The sequence below is a fragment of the Microcebus murinus genome, chromosome 5 (assembly GCF_040939455.1).
Source record: "Microcebus murinus isolate Inina chromosome 5, M.murinus_Inina_mat1.0, whole genome shotgun sequence".
In the NCBI taxonomy this organism is placed as follows: domain Eukaryota; kingdom Metazoa; phylum Chordata; class Mammalia; order Primates; family Cheirogaleidae; genus Microcebus; species Microcebus murinus.
In genome coordinates this window covers 70,058,959-70,080,911 of record NC_134108.1, presented here as the reverse complement: position 1 = coordinate 70,080,911, position 21,953 = coordinate 70,058,959, and positions in this window count along the sequence as shown.

The window sequence follows — 21,953 nt, the reverse complement described above, 5'->3', positions numbered from 1 at the left end:
GATGCCTGTGTGTGTGTGTGTGTGTGTGCGTGTGTGTGCGCGTGTGTGCGTGCGTGTGTGTGTGTGTGTGTGTGTGTGTGTGTGGTGATGTGGGTGTCACATAATTGACAGGAATATTGGAGAGACCGGCTCAGGTGGGGAAGCAGAATGAAACACCAAATCAAAGGCCAGGCATCAATTGTGTGCAGTGTTGCATAAATCAAAGAGGCGCCGGATGATATGGCTGTGGTTTTAGTTGATGTCTCTTGAAAATGAAGAAGAAAGGAAATACTTTAGGCATAATAGGAAAAATTGCTTAGTAGAGAGAAGAAGAAAAACAATTTTTAGAGTGTATTAAATAGTAATAATTATAAAATTAAATATTCAATGAAACTATTAAAATAAAGTTATTTTCCTGATGCATATTGAATCTCATAGGACGTACCAAGAGTTGAATACTATTTTTTCTTTAAGAAACCATATGCATAGCCTATTAAAACTGTTCAAATATTTATAAATTTTTTTCTCTAAAGTATACAATAAATTAAACCTTAAGCTTCGGTGAAGACTAATATATTTACATGCAGAATCCTTAGATAGCCTTAATGTTTATTCTTTTAGCTGAGGGTCCCTGCCTGGAGAAAATTCATTTTCCTTTCTGTTTGATTGAAAGATTGTAACAACCCCCTTCCCAAATTTACAATAAGATCAAAATGGCGTTTTATTTGCCCATCTGGAGATCACCAAATGCGTAAAACTTGTCCGTGTGGAGGCCATCTGTTGTGAATGGAGACACATGGAAACTTAATCCTTGAACTTCTTTTTCAACTTTCTCTTTTGCTTGCCTAAGTAGAAGGCAATTCAGACCCAGTCACTTGTGATATAAACCGTAGGCCAGGACAGGTTGCTGCCTTTTAATGTCACAAACACTTTCATTCGCCCAACTGTGAACATCTCTCTGCAAAGATCTAAAGAGTGAAAAATTCCTGGTAAAATAAGAATTCTCCCAACATCACGACACAAACCGAGGTCAGAATCAGAGGTCTCCCTTATGGGCTGTTGCCTGGGCTGTACTTAGAAGGAGGGAAGAGTGTCGGGGAATCACATCCAGTTCTTTTTCTTTGAAGGCACCATGGTCTCTCTAGGGAATTCTGAATGTCGTGAACATGGAGGAAACACTTTCTGACTCCACGATTTTTTTTTCCTTTGTATCCTTGCATGTTTCCATCTAAAGCTGGAGAAAATCCTTTGGGTTAAAAATCATTTCAAAATGGTGTTACGTATGGAGTAGAACAAATAAATCCTAAGGAACTGGACTTCCCAGAGACACTTTTGATCAGGTAAAATTTTGCAGACTTGCACTGTTTTTTGTCTTACTTAACTTATATGCAGGTATAATCATGTCTGTAAACACAAGTCCTTGTGTTGGCTGGACTGACTTGCTGTTAAGACCCAGTGCACAGCTAAGAGCAAGGAGGCTACAGAGTCCTTGTCTGCAAACTGTCTGAATCACACTGTCTATGGCCCTTGCATTGACTTAGCACCTGACTTGTATGCCATAAAAGTCAACAAAATTGCTTCTTAAAAAATTATTTTAAAATCTTAGCTTTCCATTTTACATTTCATGTTCTTCAATCCTCCTTATATCCCTTTTCAACATTTCTGTATGTGGTGTTGCCTCCTTTTATACTCTTAGCCCAACTACTAGTCATCTTTCCCATCAGTGAGGAGAACTTCTTCCTTGAAGGCATATTTCCTTTAATTTAAACAGCCTCTAAATATTCTTAACACTGCCACCGAAATGATCCTTTCTGTCTTTTTCACTCCCCAAACTGTGTAATTGCAGTTTGTGTACTGTTCTGAAAAACCACAGTGGTAATAATAGCAATTTTTTCTTTACAATTTTTATAGAAAGTTTTGCTTTCAATAATAGCAAAAAATTGGAAACAACTTAAATGGTAAGCCATAGGGAAGTGGATTGATGGATTATGGTGTATAAACATAATTGAACCTGGTACGACCACTAAGAATTGTATTTTAATTTAATTCTATTTACAACAGAGACCAAGCTGATAAGAATTTTAAAAATAATTTATATAATAAATTTACTTTTTATGTAGAGAGGAAGACTATAACTACATACATCAAAATGTTAGTTATGGTTATCTCTGAGTGATGAAATTATAGGTGCTTTCATTTTCTTCCTTAAGCTTTTTTGTTTGTATTTTTCAAACATTCTACAATTAAAATATTTTACTTTAGCGCCAGAAAAAAATATTTTAGAAAATGGGCACAAATATATCTCTTAAGAAGTGGTGCTTGCCTTTTATTATCCCAAAATATTTATCTGAATACAGACCTAAAGCTGGGTAGCTAGAATGGTGTCAATACCTTAAAACCAAGATGAGAATTCCATATTATGTGTAGCAAATGAGCCCAAAACCCAGAGTTCTAGGACACTTTCTGCTGTTTGAGACCAGTGGGCGATTTGATGACATTCAAGTCTATTTATGTTTCGACATTTCTGAAAATAGTAGTATACACCATGCTATCCACATAAGATCCCCTAGCAGCACCTTTCATCAGAGATCATGTTCAAGAGCATTAGCCCTCTGTGAAAATCCTTCAGCCAAGAGCTCATCTCCTTGGGCTTTTTCAAAATTTCACCTTAGTCCCTTCCTTCCTTCATTATCCCTTCTATTGGGTTATGTCATGTCAACCCAGAACTTTCTGGCAAACCATGACACACGCCCAGAAATGTCTTTCCTCTCCTGTAAGAATATATTAAGACATTCCCATGACTACTTCCACCATTCTTCAGCTTTTAGAATGAGTCGTGGGAGTGTACGGTTTTCCTCTTCCCTATTTGTAGCCAAGCCTGGCTTGGGAAAAGAGATAGGAAAGACTGCCTGAGGCATCTGCAGGGAGGCCTACAGGAGGCAACTCCAGAAAATTCCTGTGCAGGCAAGCACTCCCATCCATGGGGAAGGAGGGAGAGGGACAGAGAGGGTGCAAAGGATGCAGACACAGCAGAGGAAACTGCCAGACCAGGCAAGCTCTCCCAGGCAGCATAAGGAAAATGCAGCAGTGATCTGCAAGATGATGGAAGAGGCTCAATGACCTCTAGGATGATTCCACAAGTGCCCAACTGAAGAGACGACAATCAAATATGGAACATTTCCCATCACGCTCTGTATGCACGTGGGACTTGCATGCAGACTGAGGATTCTGATCAGTTGAGAGACCTGGTAGTAAACTAATACTGAATTGACTAAGATGGAATTTCTTCCATCTGTGAGAATGGGTTTGGGAATAGAATATAAGTTGAATTATATGGTAAAACAAACATTTCTTTTGCATGCCTGAGTCTATGGCCTGAGAATATACCTGCTATAAATAGGGCAGGAATTTTGCTTAAACAGATATTTTGTACATGTATTGTAAATATGTGTGCATGGCGAAAATGGGTAAAGATAGATAGAAAGGTAGGTAGATATATAAATAATTCAGATATAGAGACCTATCTATTATTTTTCTAGCCATTTCTCAACCGTTCTCTTTGAGCAGCACCCAGGACTATGGCATCTACAAACAAATACCTAATAAAAGCCTTTTAGAGAAAACTGATAAAGCAGAAAATACTAAGTACATATGAAGACATTATACTTCTTTTGTTGTGTATTCGTGATGCCTTTGTCAAAGATTAGTATATGTGTGGGTTTATTTCTGGGCTCTTTATTCTGTTGCATGGATTTATATGTCTCTTTTTAGGCAAGTAGCATTTTGTTTTGATTACCATAGCTTTGCAGTATATGTTGAAATCAGGTAGTGTGATGGCTCCTGCCCTTTTTTTTTTTTTTTTTTTTACACTGAAGATTGCTTTGGCTATTTGTGGTCTTTTGTGGTTCTGTACACACTTTAGGATTATTTTTACACATTGGTATTTTGACAAGAATTGCATTGAACCTGCAGATCACTTTGGGTAGTATATTTTAACAATATTAACTCTCCCAATCCATGAATGTGGAATATTTTTTCATTTATTTGTGACTTCAATTTCTTTTATCAATGTCTTATAGTTCCATATACAGATTTTTCACTTCCTTGGTTAGATTTACTCCTAAATATTTTATTCTTTTTGATGTTAGATGGGATCATTTTCTAAATTTCTTTTTCAGATAGTTCATTGTTAGTGTATAGAAACACAAGTTATTTTTGTATATTGATTTTGTTTCCTGCAACTTGAATTTGGTTTGCTGCATCCCTAACAATATTTTTGTAGAGTCTTTAGGGTTTTCTACATATAAGCTCATGTCATCCTTAAAATACAATTTCACTTCTTCCTTTCCAATTTGGATGCATTTCTTTTAATTTCCTAATTGCTCTGGTTAGGACTTCTAATACTATAATGTATAAAAGTGGCAAGATTGAGCATCTTTGCCTTGTTCCTGATCTTAGAGGAAAAGCTTTCAGCTTTTCACTATTAAATATTATGTTCATTGTGGGTTGTCATATTTTGTCATATGTTGTCACATACCTTAGTATGTTGAGGTACTTTTCTTCTATACGTGATTGAGAGTATTTATCATGAAAGGATGTTGTATTTTGTTAAATGCTCTCTCTCTGTATCTACTGAGATGTCAATACTCATATGATTTTTATTCTTTATTCTGTTAATGTGGTATATAATCCAAATACAATCCAAATATATAATTCAAATCCAATGTTTATTAATTTGTATATGTTGAACCATTCTTGTATCCCAGGGTTAAATCCCACTTGATCATAGTGAGTGATTCTTTTAATGTGCTATTGAATTTGGTTTGCTAGTATTTTGTTGGGGATTTTTCATCTATGTTCATCAGGGATATTGGCCTGATTTCTGTTATATCCTTATTGAATTTTGGTATGAGAGTAATGCCAATCTCATAAAGTGAGTTTAGAGGTGTGTCCTCCTCTTCAATTTTTTGGAACAGTTTGAGAAGGATTGGCATTAACTTTTCTTAAAATATTTAGTAGACTTTACCCATGAAGACTTCAGGTCCTGGGCTTTTTTTTGTTGGGAGGTTTTTGATTACTGCTTCAATCTCCTTACTGTTGTTTTTTTCAGACTTTCTATTTCTTCATAATTCAGTTTGGTAGGTTGTATATTTCTAGAATTTTATCTATTTCTTCTAGGATTAACCAATTTTCTGGCATATAAGTGTTCATGGTAGTTTCTTACAATACTTTGTATTTCTGTAATATCAGTTGTAAGGTCTCTTTCATTTATGGCTTTATTTGAGTTCTCTCTTTTTGTTGGTTAATTTAGCTAAATGTTTTCAAAATTTTATCTTTTAAAAAAACAACTTAGTTTCTTTGATCTTTTCTATTATTTTTCTAGTCTGCATTTTACTTACATCTGCTCTGATCTTTATAATTTCCTTCTTTCTAATAATTTGGGGCTTAGTTTTTTCTTTTTCTAGTTCCTTGAGGTGTAATGTTAGACTATTTGAGATTTTTCTCTTTTTTTAATGTAGGCATTTATCACTATAAATTTTCCTCTAAGAACTGCTTTTGCTGCATCCCATAAGTTTGGGTACTACAATTCTCTTGAGGGAAGACAGATTTTATCCTTCCCTTTGTGGTAGGCACATTTCCCCCCCCAGCTACTTATAGTGTGGCCTCATATATAACAACTTTTTACAAGTCACTTAAGTCAGTTAACTTTTTTAAAGCTCATGTTGTTTTAAAAGCTGCCTATCAGACAAATTCAAATTATGTTTAAGATTTTCCACCAACTTTGGCTTGGGCCAACTGCCTGGGCCTGTGCACATAGGCAAATGTTGTCTTCACCTCCATTTTACCTGTTTTCTCCCTTCCATTTTCTACAGTTAACATGAGAATGATCCACCATCAAATAACTCTTTAGGAGTCTATGATGAAACAATTTAAATCTGTATTGGATTTCTGTTTAAATGTCAACCTAGACAGGTAAAGTGATGACAGTAATGTCATGAAATCTATTTGGTTTATCATTAAGAAAGTAATCGGATTGATTTTTCAAAAATTGATTTGTTTCTCATAACTATTTCTGTAAAGACCAGGTGGAAATGGAACCAACCTGAAAAATAGCACTGTATTTAGTCAGCCTTTTAGCCATGACCCAAACCACCCTGTAAATACCAGTTTTTCCCTTCTTTCCCCATATATCAGGCTCCTAACTTAGTCTTCACAACTTGACTCTCATCCTGAATCCTTTGTAAAGTTTTCCCTCACTACCTCAACTGCTAGTGCTCTGGCATCTCCTCTGATCTCCCAGTTCAATTATTCTTTCAAAAATCCTTATTGATCCTGCTGGGCACGGTGGCTCACGCCTGTAATCCTAGTACTCTGCGGCCAAGGCCGGAGGATCACTCAAGGTCAGGAGTTTGAAACCAGCCTGAGCAAGACCTTGTCTCTACTAAAAATAGAAAGAAATGAATTGGCCAACTAAAAATATAAAGAAAAAATTAGCCGGGCATGGTGGCCCATGCCTGGAGTCCCAGCTACTTGGGAGGCTGAGGCAAAAGAATTGCTTGAGCCCAGGAGTTTGAGGTTGCTGTGAGCTAGGCTGATGCCACAGCACTCACTCTAGCCTGGGCAACAGAGTGAGACTGTTTCAAAAAAAAAAAAAGTATTGATCAACTATTTATTGAGTGCTTTGTTTTTTATAAAGCAATGAAGAACCCAGACCAACATTCTTGCTCTCTTGGAGCATATAGTCAAGCTGAGGTAAGTTACGTGAGAAAAAAAGTAAAGGATAATGGGGGACCATTCTAGAATGGAGGGCCATGGAAGGTCTCCTTGAGACACAGACAATTTATGTCCTGACTGACAAGGAGGATGAAGTGGGGGACGAAGAGGAGCAATGGGTTCCAGTTATAGGGAACAGTGTTGTCTCTATGGCCTAAAACTTGTAAGAGCTGGGAGCATATCAGGAATAGAGAAAAGCCTAGTAGTATATCTGGCATGGGGAGAGTGAGGGAGAGAGCACAGGGGCATGAAGTTGAGGGAAGAGCAGGGCTAGATTACGCAGCACTAAATAAACTGTATTAAGAATGGTGAGCTTTATCCTGAAAGCAATGGGAGGACTTCAGCCAACTTCAAACAGGCTGCAACAGAATATATTTGGATTTTCATAAAAAAAAATCTCTTTGACTCTTATGAGAATAGATCGTAAGAAGCAAGGATAGTGGAAGAAAGGCTACTTTGGAGATTTCTGCACTAATCAAGGTATGTGATAATGGTAGCTGGGACTAGGGAGGTGGCAATGGAGATAAAGACGTAGGCACATTTGAAATGTAACTGATTATCTGTATCATGCATTTGGCTCTTACAGTATATTGCTCTGAAATATAAAATTGTTGTGTGTCTCTTCCCTATTCCACAGGGATAATGGGGGACCATTCTAGAATGGTAACCCTATTCCACTTCCCTATACCCATGATCTCCCTGAAGACAGGGTTTGGGACTGTATCTTTTATCTCCTATGGTGACTTGAACATACTAGACATTCTATGAAGATCTGTGAGTTGATTAAAAAATGTAACAGAAAAACAGATTTTATATTTCTATTATTACAGCTGCCTGATTCCTTTTTAACACCTAAGCTTGATTCCTTTTAGGATGCTATAGTCTTTATTTTCTCACAGCCCCAACTCCATCCTCACTTGTACTTCCTTCCCCTGGCAGCACATAAAACATACGACTTGAAAGACAGAAAAATCAAGTTAAACATAGCAGCAGCTAAAGATGTTAATAAGTTTCCATTAGTCTGTCCCTCTTTACATTGTAAAAATATATTTATTTAAACTCTCTAACAATAAATTTTTTTTTCTGTTTTAGGAATTTTCTTAGAAAGTCCCAAGGAAACACCACATCAAAAGTAGAGCACAGACCATTATCTGTGCCTTCCATTTTTTTCTGTAGCAAGTGAAGGTGTGAATTACACCACAGTCATTCCTGCAAGAGCACCTGCTGGGCCACTGTCATCTAGAATGGGCAACATCTATATTGTACAATCAGAGAAGCACCCAAATATCCTCTCCCAAAGTTCTCCTCCCCAGCCTGCCAAGCTGCCAGGCCCAGGGAGTGCCCCAGTGCCAACCCTCCTTTGGGTGAGGACCTGTCATTAGAACACAAGCACTCCCCCTCCTCTATCCCCAGGTTTGCTGCAGGCAGGGTGACTTTGTAAAACTCCATGTCTACAGCTATGCTCCAATTTTTTCATCTCTACTAAAAGAGGGCTACGCCAGATGAAATCTAAAGTCTCTTTCAATGCTAACCTGTTATGACTGTATTTTATGAATATCTTACCATGTATTAATCTAGTGAAGTGACTTTGGATATCCAGGTGGATTTCTGATGGGAAGCCCTAGAGCAGGGGGCACTGCTTTGCCTAACAACTCAGATGATGCTTAGAATCAGTGATGTTTATCAGTCATGACTATAGACACATTCAGGTATAATAAAGCCTCAAAAAGGGACAGGGCTTTCTACATATAGACATATGCTGGCAAAAAGATGGAATAGTTCTTATATTCCAAGGCCCCAAACTGAAATAAATGAGTCAATAAAACCCAGAAGGGCAACTGGACTCAGCTATACTCGCAGCAGGCTGAGCTCCAGGTAGGCATGGGCTTTCCGGTTCTTCCCTTAATCCCTGGCAGCCAGCGCAGCCTGGCGTGCCGTAAGCACACTGTCAGTGTTTATGGAATGAGTGAAAGACACATTCCAGCACCAGCAGGGTGGGAGTTCCTTAATGGGCACACACCTCCTTGAGTGGGTAAGGAGCAGTCCCAGCTAGGCTTTAAATGTAACACCTTCTTAAGGTGGCTTGGCGAGGGGTGGAGAGTGCGGGTGCAGAGGGAGGGAATGTCACCCTCGATTTCCCCAAGGCTGCCCCCGGCCCTTACTTGGCCCTAGGAATAATGCTTAACACAGGGCAGCACGCCGATGATGGAAGCTTGAGGAACATGCGCCGTTTTCAGTGGGAGTTGTCAAAAACAAGACTCCAGTGCAGAAGGAAAAGGCAATCTGCTGTTTTTCTTCTTGTGAGTGTCTGGCTGTCTAGAAAATCCCAAAGCCTTAACTTTGAGCATTAGCTCTGCCCAGGTGCAGCCTGGTCTTTCATCCCATTAAAATCCACCAAGGGGACTTGTAATGTGCCGCAGAAATAATAGAGATGTAAGGTGGAATTTACACATCTGGAGGGCTTTTAATGAATGGGGGAAAGGGAATGGTTCCCTGGCAACTCCGAGTAAGTGCAAATTAATCCATTTTTATTTGATGTCAGGAGGGCAGTCCAAGTCTTCCACTCTGTGGGGACAGAATGGAAGCTGGTGATGCTCTAGTGGAGTTTAGGGATTTTATTTAATTTTCATTTCACCCTCATCTCTATGCTTGGCAAGTATCCTGCTGGCACACAATTGTAATGGGTTGAATCCACCATAGGCCTCTATTTGGAGCACGTTTGAATCCTTACAAAATGTTGGTGAGGCATGTCACAGCTGAGTCCTGTTTCCCAGTTCGAAGCTTGTGAAGATAAGCAGTTCTGTGTTCAGTTGCTCATCTGGTGTTGGCCAGAATGAAGGCAGAATTGTCAGGCTAGTAACTTTGTTTAGGGCTCCGTTTAATGGTACCTTGTCTACAAGGCTGTAGCAGTCTAATGAATCCTGACTAATCTGAAGGTAATTTATACCAAGGTGTTAATACAGTGGTACTTGTTTTAATTCAGTAAAAATCAGTTTTCATCAAATTGCATTGCATTTTTTTGTTACAATGAGTTTTGTTACCAAAAATATACAATGGAGAGGAATGATAGTTCCATTTGATTTGTAAGAAAGAACCGATAGTTACAGGCAGAGCTATCATCTCTGTGTTGAATACATTAATTTTTATTGAGAAATGATATTGTTAATACCTTTAAACTTTTGTTAAAGTACCTTAAAATTACGTTTTTAAAGGTAGCATTATGACCACAGCTAATTCTGGGGAGTTGTCATATTTTGTTGGGAGTTTTCATACTTCATGGTATAGTGCAAAGTGTACTAACAGAAACCGTGTGTTGCTGTTCCTTAACCATTTGGAGTCTCAATGTAAAATGAGAGAGTTATCCTTGATAAGCACAAAATTCCCACCCAGGTTTAAATTCTATGACTTCATGATTATGTTTAAAATGAGATTTGGGGATAATTGCATCTTGGAATTAACAGAATTAAGTACGTGTATGTGTGCTCTAATATAGTTTTATTTGTTCAAATGTCTTTTTTTATATATATTTTTTATTCCATTGTTATTTTCTATTTATTGGAGGCAGCCTGGAGGTTCTTAACCCCTGATTCTCTTTTTCTAAATGAAAACACTGGATAGCTTTGGCTTTTTTGAGTCTAACAACTACCTGACCAGTATTGCCTCTTTCACACCCCCCCCCTTCCAAAGCTTGGAAATCAGACCTGTATATAGGTAACAAGACACGTAAGAAAACAGCACTTTCCAAAATGGACCTGAATACAGTTTTCCTGGCTAGAGACTTTTCCCATCAGAATAATGAAGCATTTAACATAGTTTTTCTAATTCCTCTATTGTTATCATGGTTTAAAAACAATAATGGTTGTTTCCAGATGTCTCGTTTGACAGTACCCAGGAACACATGGGAATATTTTGTAGTGGCTGACAGAGTGGGTTGGAGAAAAATAAAAAACAGATGGACTCAGATTAACCCTATCTGTTCCTGGTTTAGGCTTCTCTATGGATCCTAGTCATGGCATTTTTCTCTCCCAATTTCATTTCACTAAGCCAAACACAAACTTGGCAATGAATCAGAAAATATCCATTGAGTACTGGTCCAAGAATCCTGTGTGTAAAGTCATGTTACATTACATTCTGCCAGGTGTTGGGCAGTATTTGGGTATTAATTGATCTCTAAATGGCAAGAAGGAGATTTGGCCAGAAACCTAAATAGATTCTTTGACCAGCCACTCCTGCTGTTCAATAAGCATAGGGAGAATTAGTACCCAAAGATCCTCTGGGTAAATTCACATTACTTCCCATTAGCCAGAAGTTGAACTCTAAATATCTATGTGGTCTTCTTTTGTGGTGAACTATGGTTGGCCATGTAAGAGCTCCACCCCACCCCGTTTTTTGGTATAAGATCTAAAGATAGATAAGTAGATTTCATGGGCCATTTCTTTGGGTCCATATCCTGATCTCAACCTTCTGGATCTTTTTACTCTTATTATGAGAAGTGAATATAAACAGATTCCTTCCACAGAGGGATGGGCCTCAGGCATCCTTCCTTGGATATGACTGGTCTAACAACATTTCTGAGGAAAGGAGGCCTCTACTTTCAATTAGGAAATGGTTCCAAGTATGTCTTCCATCACCAGCCTCACAGGCATGTCTTAGGTTGGGTTCCCATCATGCAGAGCCTAAGATGGGGATTGTTATCAAGTGATTTTTTAATGGAGTACTTTCAGAAGTAGAGGAGTCAGGGAAACAGGATAGGGTAGGGAAGAAAGCTAAACAAGGGAGTTGTCTAGCCTAGAAATTAGCCTAAGCCCTGTTCCAAGGGGAAGCCCTGGGAAACAAAGTGCACTGTACAGTTGTTCTCAATTTGAGGCCAAAGGGCCAGTATGGTCTTTTGTACCCCAAGGTCAGTCAGTCATTGGCTACTGGCTGGCTGGTAGGGTTATCTTCAAGTCCTGTTTGGTTAAGGGCAATTCCCTGGAGAGGGGGGCACCTGTGTGCCCTTTGCCACCAATAGTCACAGTAGGTAGGGCATAGGTGCACCAGCCTAGTCAAGACGATCTTGGTAGGGCACCAAAAGTACCCACTATGGGTGGGAGGAGAGAAAAGCAAGTAATCCCAAAGTTACTTCAGTGAAAGGTGGAATGATGGTTTAATTTCTTCACTCCTTTTACCCAAAGCTCTACTCTTTACAATGGAATGCTCTTGACATGTATCAGAGCTTCTCCTTCCCGAGAGTAGAGCTGCAGGGAAGGGGAATCTCGAGCTTTCCCCAGGGGTTAGAGAGTATGTTCAGCATTTGGATCCAAAGGCTTCTGCGTAGGATCTCTCTGGCAATATAGAATAACAATATGCTTTGATAGTTGTCAAGTTAGTTTTTAACATGGAGAACAGTGATGTGTTTGGGACTTTGTCTACTTACATTTAGTTACATCACTTTTGTTCTGTTTGTAAATCTTGGAAGATTGCTTCCATTCTTCTTAGGTTGGATCCAATAACAACTTCCTGAAAAGAGGCACTAGGCTTGTGTGCTTATTGCATTACTTCAGGGTCTCCATTCCATAGATTGTTAAATGTATTATATTAGTAATAGCTGGAAAAATCAAGAATTTTAGAGCTTAAATATTAATTTATAAAATTTCTTAATTTAAGATTCTGAAGCCCCAAAGTTAAATAACCTATTCAGGTCATAGAACTAATTTATTCCAGAAGGATAGGAAAGTGGGCAGGAAACTAGATTTGTGCTATTGGTTTTAATTTGTAATGCTGCTACTCAGTGAGTTTTTGTTACCTTGGTATTCTATTCTGATCAGTGAAGATTTGGAAGTAATCATTTTTTGATAGTATTATTTATAGGTCTCTTAGGGAGAGGAGAGTTTTCGATACTGTTCTTATAATAAGGAAATATCTTCCCTCCTTCCTTCTACTTCTGAAGGAATTATAATCCAGTTGTTTGGACTGAAGAAAAATGATTATTCCTTGTTTGCTATGGGTGGGGATCATTGTGTGTTAAGTGGTCATGTGCTACCATGATTTAATTTCTCTTGATTCATTGTCTGTTGATGAATGAATATTAAGTACATGTTGGCTTTGAGCAGGCTATTCATCTTTCTCCTTTCCGATGTATACTAAATATTAATACCTGTACTTGATTTTATATCATGTGGCTGACCAGAGGGTCCTGAGGACCCAAGACTGAGGTTCTGGCATAAAGGAGACAGAAGTTTTGCTTAGAGTTCGAGTTGCATATTCAAATCCAACTTTAAGATTTACTTTGGAGGATTGTTGTGAAAAATAAATGTATCATGTACATATGTAGGCATTTAGCATTATTGTTACCTATCACTACACTATTATGATTCTAAGACTTGTATTCTCCTCTCAGGGGCTGGCCCATCATGATTTTATATATAATCATATGCTTTTGAGGGGTGTTCTGGATTAAAATATAAAAAGGGCATCATGAAATTCACCACTATCAGTCCTGTGGCACTGCAGGCTTCATAGTAGATAGAGCAGGTGTCATTTTTCTAGATCTCTCAAAACAATTTACTCCTCAGGCAGACCTAGGTTTAAGCAACTGCTTCATGAATATATCTGACTTCAGAAGTTCATAGATTTCCTGAGTCTCCCCCTTTATGGTAATGGCTGGTTCTCTTTCTCCATGATTTGTGAGATAAGAAGTGTTGCAAGTTGCCTAAGTCCATTTTGATTAAGTCTATTTGTGTGGCAATGCCTGATCCATTAAGAAGTAATCTGAATACTTGTAGCAGTCTATGCTTTAAGGACTCCAAAATACCATTTTCAGTTTGACTGCACAAGTAGTCGCTATTGAAACTTCTGTTTAAATCTTGGGAGAAAGGAAACTCTAACCAATTTTTCATGTCGACCAATGGCTGTTTAATTAAACACAGCCCACAAAGGCTGTTAAATTAATCCACAGAGTGTTTGCTGAATGGAACTCCATTACCATTTTGAAAAGTTTGAGTCATTGAATCACAAATTAATACATTTAAGTCATTGAAAATGTCTTGAGCAAAGGATTTTCCCCCAAAGCAATATAAACAAATCTCAAATAATTGGTGACATTGTTGCTAAATGTCATCTTTTCCAGACTAATAAGTGTTTTTAAATAGCTCTTCAAAAAAAAAATCCCCAAAGCCTAGATCTACAAAAACAATACTAGGCTTTAAAAATGGGATTTAGTGAAGTGGTCACTACCTAAAAAATTCATACTGAAACATACTTTTATTGTTTAGAATGTTATTATTTGAAGACCCTTTGTTTAGGAAACTTTTTAAGAGGCCACCAAAGACATTAAATGCCAGGTTTTGAAATCAGATTTGGGTTCGGATTTGGTGAAAGAAAAGATTTTTTTGCTTTCTTCTGTTTTTTGGATTAAATGAAACAGTCTTCAGGCTCTCAATACTTGTAACTAATATTGTATTACTATCAGATATACATCTTTAGATGTAATTAATCAGTGACATTTTATAGATCATGTGACTACACTATTCTGAACTCTGTGCCAGTTCTTAGCCTTTTTACTTTCAGATTCAGTCCTCACTCATCCCTGCTCTGGAAGGGGACTGATTATATTATAACTCACAGGGGTACTGACCCTTGAAGGTTGTCTTTTCCAGGTTCCTATATCTTCTGTGTTTGGCCAGTGGGAGGCATTGGCAAGATATTGGAGGGTACTTATTTATACTTTTACAATGTTGGTGGAAAGGATGTCGGCCGGGGGAGAGGGGTGGGGGCTGGTGCAGTGGGGAGAGGGAGGAGAGGAGAGAGGGAGGAGAGAGAGGAGTAAACACTAATTGTATTTATAAGTAATATTAGCTCAATTGTTTACTAGTTAATGTGTATCTCCCTGCTAGTCTGTAGCCATCACGAGAATAAGCATCAGTTCTGTGCTGCTATTTATCCAATGCCTAGTCTGGAATATGGTAGAGGCTCAATAAATATTCTTTAATGAATGATTTGATAAGAATAACTATTTACTTGAGGTCATTTAACTAGTTCCCTATAACACTGGGATTAAAAATCTAAGTCTGTCCAACTTCAACATAATGGACTCTTAATTGAATTATACTGATAACCTTAAGTTGTAGTAGGGCTTATGTTACCAAGAAATTAATGTCACATTCAATAAGACAGTAAAATATTTTTTTTACTGAACTTAAATAGCAAATTCATTGTCATGAGTGTGGCTACCATGTGTGATTGTTCATGTTGATTGGCCCACAGGCCAACCTACAGAGACTTTGGTACCTGCATCTATGATGCATTAAGAAAACTACTTATGAAGCACACCTTTTTCATGCAATACCTTGTGCTAAACCCTTCAGAAACTATAAACAATCTAAAACATGAGATATTCCTTCTTTCAAATAATTTATGATATAGTTATGGAGGAATCCACCCAGAACTAAAGGCTAACAATATAATCATGTATTTTTTATCTGGCAAGACCAATTGGAACAGATTGAATAAGAAGAGAGAGACTAAGTGGCTTCTCACTTCTATTCCCAACAGTGTGGCAGAAAAGATGACCCAAAAAACCCTACTCAAAGAAACAAAACAATTCTGACTAAAGTATCAAAAATCGTCTTTTAAAATATATTACCAAGCTGATATAAGAGAAAGGAACAGGCAGAGCCTTAAAACAAAGAGAAAGCAGAAACCCTAGGAGTAAAAAAAATACAAAAATGAAAGGACCAAAAAAAAGAAAAAAAGCTCAACGCAGCTCTTAAGGGTTTATGCTGAATTCTGGCAATCCAGAGTTTCAACCTTGATTAATATTGGGTAGTATTAAGATGAGTACTCTATGAAAACACCTGTATACTAGGGATCTATGCTGGACTCATGCTAACAGTTGTCCAGAGTCAGGGAAATGTAAAAAAGTTGAAGAATATATTTCAAAGCTTAGTCTGATGAAACTTTCTTTATAAAACACACATGTTAATATGTATGAGAAATATGCCAAAATATTCATCTCTGCATGAGGAGGTTGAGGGTGATTTTTATTTTCTGTTTATATTATTGTAAATTTTCTCAGGTTTCTGCAACAAACTTGTATATATTTTATAATCAAATATATATATGGTCACAAACATATATATTTGGTTATCAGTCAATAAATGAATACACACACAAACACATATATACATTGAGGGCTACCTCAATTTCTGTTTGGGATGTAGGAAACTGGAAAAATCATGGGCACCACTCATACAAACAAAAAGCAAGAAATAAACCAGGCAAACTGCAAATTCAAAACTTTTCTTGACCCATCAGACAACCAAACACAGACTTCAAGGAGAGATGGGACATGAACACTTGTTTATTTGGGGCAGACACAGTTGGACACTGGTAGGAAGAAATTAGCTAAAGTTATTAAACTAGTAAAGGCAAAATATGGGCTAGATTATAAAAACCTGTGGGGAGGATGATATGGGGGAAACTTTCATCTATTACAGGCAGTTCACAATAGAGCTCACCAGGTACTCTCAGAAAAGACTGGCTAGAGTCCTGAGAAAGCATCCCTCATGGCACTGGCCTGGGGCAGAAAACAGCAACCACTGCAGAAAATGCACATAATCTCATCCAAATCCTTCTTCCCTATGGAAAAAAAAAAGCCTTAAACTATGTGTGTGTGGGAGGAAGTGTAGCAATCACTGATATCCTCAGGGAACTACTGAAAATCCATTGCAGTTAGAGATATGTGAATAGAAACAAAAGAAAACAAAAAAATAAAATAAAACTTCTTGCCCTAAGGGAGGGGTAGGAATGAAGTCCTGGGCCTAGAGCTATAGCTGGAGAGGGACAGGGGCACTGAGAAGGCCCCTGACACATGGACACAAGGCTACACTACTTGTCACGCATTGGGCAAGCCGGAAGACAATGGAGTAATATCCTCAAGGTACTGAAAGAAAAAAGCTATCAGCTCCCAATTCTACACTCGGCAAAAATATATTTTGAGAAATGAAGGGAAAAAAGAAAATTTTCTCGCACAAACAAAAACTGAGAATTCATTGCTAACAGACTTTAACAAGAAAAATATAACGTTAAAGGAAATTATCTAAATGGAAGAAATATGCTACCAGACAGGAATTTGAATCTACATAAACAGTACTGAAGTTGAAATCTTTTTCCAAAAGATAATTGTCCAAGGCAAAAATGGTAGTGTGTGTGTAATAATAAAATGTAGGACAACAGTTCACCAAAATGGGAGAAAGGAATTCACAGTATAACAGTGTCCTTATACTACATGTGACGTAGTATAATATTATTTGAAGGTAGAATCCTAGTAATTGAAAATGTGGACCAACACAGAAATAAAGTAGGCTGGTTTGCAGGTATAGCGATATAACTTCTCTACTCTAATATGTCTTTCTCCCCCTGCTCCACCCCAAGTACCTGTCTAGTTCCTTTCCAAGGTTTGATTTACATTTCCTCTTGGTTTATGGCACAATGGTAGTTTTGTTTGTACAAATTTCAACCAGTCATAGACTTTAAAACCATGCAGCTTCTTCAAAGACCTAAATAGTGTGAGATGTTAGGAATTAATTTCCATTTAGTAAAATAAATAAATGTGACACCCTCATAGGGAGAATTATAGCTGGTGAGAGAGCCAACCCTGGGATTTCTGGTACTCTGGGGGTAAGGTTTTAAGAGCCAGCATTCCGTGGGCTGAGATATTGGTGGGATTTGTGAGACGGGAGGCTTTAGGGTGGTTGGAGGTGGGGTAGGGAGTGAGAACAGTTGGTGATGGACTTCGACCACTTCTGTCAAAGGTCTGCGCTCTTCTGCTACTTGCTGTGTGGCTACATACTTGGCAACCATTTAAAAATAACTAAAAATAAAGCACAATAAATAAAACAGTTTGAGGAGATGAGTATGTGTTAAAATAAAATTAGAGCAGAATGTTAGGATGAATGAAAATGGGAGTAAGATAAAATGAAATTAGAATAAATGAGCATGAAGTAGAAATTTTAAAATATCCTAATTAAAATCTTAAAGACAAAGTTTAATTATAATAGTGACATAAAATACATATTTGAACTAAAAAATAAAAAGATCAAAACCAGTAACATAAACTTAATTTTTAAAAAGCATAAAACAACTGGAAGGCTAAAAGTCTAAAACCAGTAAACATATAAGGTATAAAAGTATCAGAGTAAGGTTTCAAACGATATAAAGAACTGGAAGCAGAAAAAAAAAAAAAAACAAAACTGATGCAACTATTTTCAAACAAAGAGAAAGACTAATCAAGAAAAGGAGAAGACTCAAATGTGTAACTCCAGGAAATCAAAGGACGTGTAATCCCAGGCACAGAGGAGATCAGACAAATCATGGACTACTGTGTAAAATTCTATACAACTATTAGCTATATTATATTCCATATTATTGACTATTTTGCCCTTCCACATGTCATGCCTTCTGCTGGGAGCATTCAAGTTCTACTTGTCTTACTTGTTTGGGTTTAAATGCTGCTTCCTCCTTATTTTAAATGCTAGGTCCCGTAAAGCATCTGAGTTTGTAAACCTGGAATTACTCTTGGTATTATTCAATATTACAAATTCAAATCTCTTAAATGTTAATCATTAGCTCACAGCATGACACCTGATCAGCATATATTCCTTACATGAGTGTTACTATTAGAGAGTGTAGTAGCTATTTGCCCTGGCTCTGCTGTCTAACTATTAATACCCTAGTTAAGAATTCCACTTCCACCACTTACTGTCCTGGCACCAACATGTTTTGGATTTTATGAATGAGGATCCAATTAATATCTAATTCATTAGGTTGTTGTAGGGGTAAAGTGATACATGTAAAGCACTTAGCCCAGTCTTTGGAACAGAGTGAACCCTCAATAGATAAGAGCTATTATAGTTCTGAATTATTTGGGGGCTTTAGTAGTGGCTGCAGTTTTAAGCTCTTAAGATGATACACAGCATGTTCAAATGTGTCTTTTTGATCTGATTTATAAATGATCATAAAATATTTCACTAGGCCTGCCTATTAGCACCACTGAGTTATCATGATGTAATCCTGGCAAACCACTTGGGTTTGCCAAAATGTATGCTAAAGAGACCTTGGTCAGATGGTTCTATTGAATTACAAAGTTAGCACAAAGCCAGTAGAGATCTGAGTCTTTTTCCTGATGTTAGCAATGCTTCAACTCAATGCTAGCAGTTCTGAGTGTATTTGAGTGAATTCTGTGTAGGAACCTCTCTGACCTGAGGAGAGCTGGATGGCAGTCTCAGAAAGTGGAATGCTTCTACAGGTGCCTTACCTGGCTTTCACCCTTTTTCATAAAATGGGGTCATTGTTGACATCGTGAAGGTTTTCTTTCACCTGGTTCAATTATTTGATGGAAAGTTCACAACATTGGAGCAGTACCTTGCAAGCTCTGCCTATAGAATTAACATGTACCTTCTTCACCTTTCAGGGCTGATACTGAACTGCAAGTTTCTTCGACCCTTGAATCTGAACTCTGCTGTTGCATCTGAAGAGATTTCATATAGAACCCAAGGACTCTTTAGAGGCAATGGTTGCTGTACTTCCAGAAAAGTCAGGAGACCATCTAGCTGTGATTTTGCATATAGGGACCCAGATTCTTTTTCTGTTTTACCACTAATTAAACAAGTCATTTTTTTTTTTTTTTTTTTTTTTGAGACAGAGTCTCACTTTTGTTGTCCAGGCTAGAGTGAGTGCCGTGGCGTCAGCCTAGCTCACAGCAACCTCAAACTCCTGGGCTCAAGCGATCCTTCTGCCTCAGCCTCCCGAGTAGCTGGGACTACAGGCATGTGCCACCATGCCCGGCTAATTTTTTTTTATATATATATATCAGTTGGCCAATTAATTTCTTTCTGTTTATAGTAGAGACGGGGTCTCGCTCTTGCTCAGGCTGGTTTTGAACTCCTGACCTTGAGCAATCCGCCCGCCTCGGCCTCCCAAGAGCTAGGATTACAGGCGTGAGCCACAGCGCCCGGCCTAAACAAGTCATTTTTATCTCTTAGTAAAATGCCGTATCTCAGAAAATGAGAATTTAGGTAATCCTATTAAAATCTTTATGTTTATCATCTTTTACTCAGAAGGTGATCTGTCCTAGGCCCAATTAAAAGTATTTTAGAAGGACCTGATTTAGATAGTAACTACTGCTATCTTTTAATACTACTAATGTAATGGCCCTTTCACATGTGAGAAAACTGAATTCGAGAGAGAGAAAACAACTTTCCCAAGGTCATATAGACAGTTTAAGTGGCAGAGCCAGGACACCAATCCACTTTGGTTTAACTCCAGATCAGCTTTTCTTAAAGACCACATTCACGACTGCTTATGCAATCTGTGTAAATTTGGATTCCAGTCATATTTTGCTACTGGAGAACTTTGCTGCTCAACTTTTTAGCTTATCCCTTCCTTGTTGAGAAGATATAAATTATGGCATATACAATTAAATATGCAATACATACTACACAACTGTGCATGATTTTTGAGGAGAACATTTCTCAACTTTCACACTAGTCCTGGTAACTTTAGAATGACCCAATTAGTGGTCTTGCAGAGGATTTGAAAAAAAATTCCTGTGCCTTGTCAAAAAACACATTGGTGGAACAGGAATTGAAAAAGCTTGCCATTAAATTTTCAATTTTGTGGCAAGGCTAGAAAAAAATGCTGTTTTGTAATTCATAAAGTAACGGAGCAGTTGTGTTATGATATTAATGTGTCCAAACCTGAGCCTGGATTTAAGAAGCAGAGTACATTAGATTGAAGACAACCAAGGCCAGATAGTAGTTACCAGTCAGGGCAAACCAATGAAAGCAATTTTGTTAGAAAGGCACTTGGAAATGTGCATTTGAGAATTGGTTTGAATCCTGAGATCAGTATAGAGATAAAGCTGATCAGATATGAACATATTAAAACTTCAAACAATCAGAATCTGAGGTATCCTTCCATGTTGAGGTGACATTGAGGGGGGATGTGGTTTTGTGACTGAGGTTCCAACACTGAGCAGTTATTGGAGGCCCAGATAGACCTTGGATCCAGGCATGAGGCTTAAGGACAGAAAACCGGGCCCAGGGGACCTGGTGATCCCTCTAGCTGGAAAGACTGGTGGACACAGTAGGAACCAAAGTACTAAGAAAACAGGAACAGAGCATGAAACTCATAACTAGGAATCTGGGAGGTAAGACTCTACTGAGGGATAATGATTATAATTATAATACTATTAATAATAATAAAGCAGTAAAGTTTATACAAGCTTTAGTATCTTCTGTGCATCACACACCATGAACTATGCACTTTTGTCAGTTATTTCATTGGGGATATACTGTCACTATTATACAAATTGGGGAAACAGAGGCATGGAGGGGATCCATAACTTAACGATAGCTTGGTGACTATTCACCCCCAGCGCTGGAGTGGGGGGTGAAGTCCCAGCTGGCTGGCTGTGAGATAATTCAAACATTCTATATTTATATCACCTTCCTGAGGTCATTATAAAAGTTTAAAACTACGTTGTTTCTAAATCTTCATTACTTAGAGGTGAATATCCCCCCCCATTTCTTTAAAAAATTCTTCCTAAAATAATCCATATTCAAAACAACGATCTATTTTGACATCTGATTTTGTTTGGAGTATATTTTGCTTTGTAGAGGACAATGTTCTCAAACATACTCAGTTATTTAAAGAACTAGTTACAAATATGAAACACGGTCACTTATTTAAGTCAGTAATAAGACAGGAGAAAAATTCAATCAGTATTAGCTCCCCTATTTTCAAGGGCTAACTGGCTATTTTATATAACCTTTGTTACAATCACTGCCATTGTATCACCAGCACTTCTTTATAACACCTTAAAAAGCTTGCCTGTTTCCAAGCATGGTATTATAAATATATTTCTTTATTCTATTCTCATTATAACAAGAGGAGGTCAATGGTCTAAAGGGTGGTTTCCTATTATGAGAGGGATAAAAACTAAAATCAATAAATCTCCAGATCATAAATGTTGCTATGGTCTGGCAAGGTTGAGAAAATTATGAGCCTCGCCTCATGATGTCTGGGTATTGTAGCTTGTAAATTTCTACATCCATATGTATATGGTTATGTATATACTTGCTGCTGGATCCTTCATAGAATTTGCTCACAATTGTGGTGGAATTTTGTTCAGTGTTGGTAGAATATACCCAGCATACAAA